Raw genomic sequence first — 2554 nt, forward strand, 5'->3', positions numbered from 1 at the left:
TAAACGAAATGTATGTGACTCACAATATATTTGTAGAAATTTTGATCATATTGTGGGAAACATCATTGTAGGAAATTCCATCATGTCCAATGATGAAGAAATTCCACTTAGCAGTTGAGGAAACAGCAAAGTCCTTCATATATCCATTAAATGTAAGAACCATTCTATAGCCAAGGTATTGATTGATAATGGTTCATCCTTAAATGTCATGCCTATGACCACATTGACTAAGTTGCCTATTTATATATCTTACATGAAAAAAACCATATGATCATAAAGTTTTTTAATGGATCTAGACAAGAAGTGATTGTTGATATTGAGATACTAATACAAATTGAGCCTTGTACTTTTACTGTTGAATTTCTAGTCATGATCACACCGTTATGTAGTTATTTATTAAGGTATTCATGGATTCACACGGCAAGAGCTGTACCATCATTTCTCCATAAGAAAGTTAAGTCCATAGTGGATAAAAAGTTAGTATTTGTTTCTAGATAGGACGATTTGCTTGTTACTTAACCTTCAACCACTTCATATGTGGAAGTTACAGAAGAAGCAATTGAATGCTCTTTTAGATCTTTCGAGTTTGTCAATGCTATTTATGTGAGTGAAGGATCAATAGTACCCACTTTGCACCTATTTAAGGCTACCAAAATGATAATCAAGCAAACTATTGGAAAGGGATGTCGAGTTGGGTTTCGTTTAAGAAAAAAGTTGCAAGGAATTAGAAGAACTTTATCGGTGATTAAGAATAAAGAAAGATTTGGCCTTGGATATAAACCTACAAAGAAGAAGGAATTCAAGATGATGTTTGAGAAAAAGAAAAAGAGAATGGTTTGCTTTAAAGGAATTGAACCAGAATAAAAGAGGATGTATTTTCCATATTTTTACGAAACCTTTCATTTAGGAAGGTTTGTTCATCCAAGCCTATCAAAAGGGAGGGATTCTGACTATGAAGCTTTGGTATGTGCCATAGATGAGGAACAGTTGGAAAAAACACTAATAGTATACTTAAGGCTCCTTAGTTTAAAGTTGAGTAACTAGATAGTCATGGAGCTACCTATCATCCTCAAACCTATAAGTAATAAATTGAACTCCTTAAATTCCTATGAACTATTTAATGCTTATGCCTAAAAACTTATGGAAAATCTTGAATGTACAATGGGCTTTTATTCTATTATCATTTAAATAAAAATGACGAATGATGCATTTTCATAATTCTTCCTTTATACATCAATTGTCATTTCTTCATATCTCTTCAATTTATATTGTTATTCCTTTGTTTGCATATCCCTATATCTTTTCAATTTTACTATGTCTAGGTTTCCAAGTAATGAATATGATGATAGTAATGACAATGATTCTAGATTTGATTTAAAAAGAAATATATACATTGGTGAGCTTGATGACGAAGAGAATGTTGATGATTGCTCCTTGCCTCTTGACTTACTAAGGTTTTTTTTTTTTTTTTTTTATAATTGGGGGAGAGGGGATTCGAACCCTACTCTTTAGGCAGGGGGATTATGCACCAACTAATGAGACAAATACTCGGGTGCTCTTGACTTACTAAGGTTGGTCAAGCAGGAAGAATGACAAATAGAACCTCATCATGATTCTACAGAAACAGTTAATTTGGGAGATTTAGAGAATAAAAAAAGGTGAAAATTGCCTTTGAAAGCAAAATGCAAATTGGTCAAATAAAAATTAAGACGAATGAAACCCGAAATGTTGTTGAAGATTAAAGAACATGTCAAAAAACAGTTTGTTGCAAGATTCTTAAAAAAAAACAAATATCCTGAATGGGTTGCCAATATAGTCCCTATTCTTAAGAAAAATGAAAAGTTTGAATGTGTATGGATTATCGGGATTTGAATAGGGCAAGCCCAAAATACAATTTCCCTTTGACTCATATCGACGCCTTTATTGATAACACATCCATGCATTCAATGTTTTCATTTATGGATGGTTTTTCAAGATACAACCAAATCAAAATGGAGCCAAAGACATGGAAAAGACTACGTTTATAACAATTTTGGGCATAGACTAAAGTGATGCCTTTTGGCTTAAAGAATGCTAGAGCTACTTATCAAAAAGTTATGGTAACTTGTTTTCATGAAATGATGCACAAGGGAATCAAGGTGTATATGGATGACATGATTGCCCAAGCTTGTAGACTAAAAGATCAGGCGTCCTATCTCAAAAAGCTAATTGAAAGATTAAGAAAATTGCAACTAAAGCTAAATCTAGTTAAGTGCACTTTTGGTGTTACTTCAGGAAAATTGTTAGGGTTCATTGTTAGTAAGAGAGGGTTTGAAGTGGACCTAGATAAGATATAAACAATTCAAGATTTGCTACCCCCTAGAACACAAAAGGAAGTAAGGGGTTTCTTAGGATGTTTGAATTATATTGCTTGTTTCATATCTCAATTTATTTCTAAATGCGATCTTATCCTAAAACTTCTTTGAAAACATGATATAGGCAAATGGAATGAAGAGTGCCAAATTGCATTTGAGAAGATTTAAGAATATCTCTCAAGTCTTCTAATATTGGTACC

This window comes from Theobroma cacao, chromosome 3 (assembly GCF_000208745.1).
Source record: "Theobroma cacao cultivar B97-61/B2 chromosome 3, Criollo_cocoa_genome_V2, whole genome shotgun sequence".
Taxonomy (NCBI): domain Eukaryota; kingdom Viridiplantae; phylum Streptophyta; class Magnoliopsida; order Malvales; family Malvaceae; genus Theobroma; species Theobroma cacao.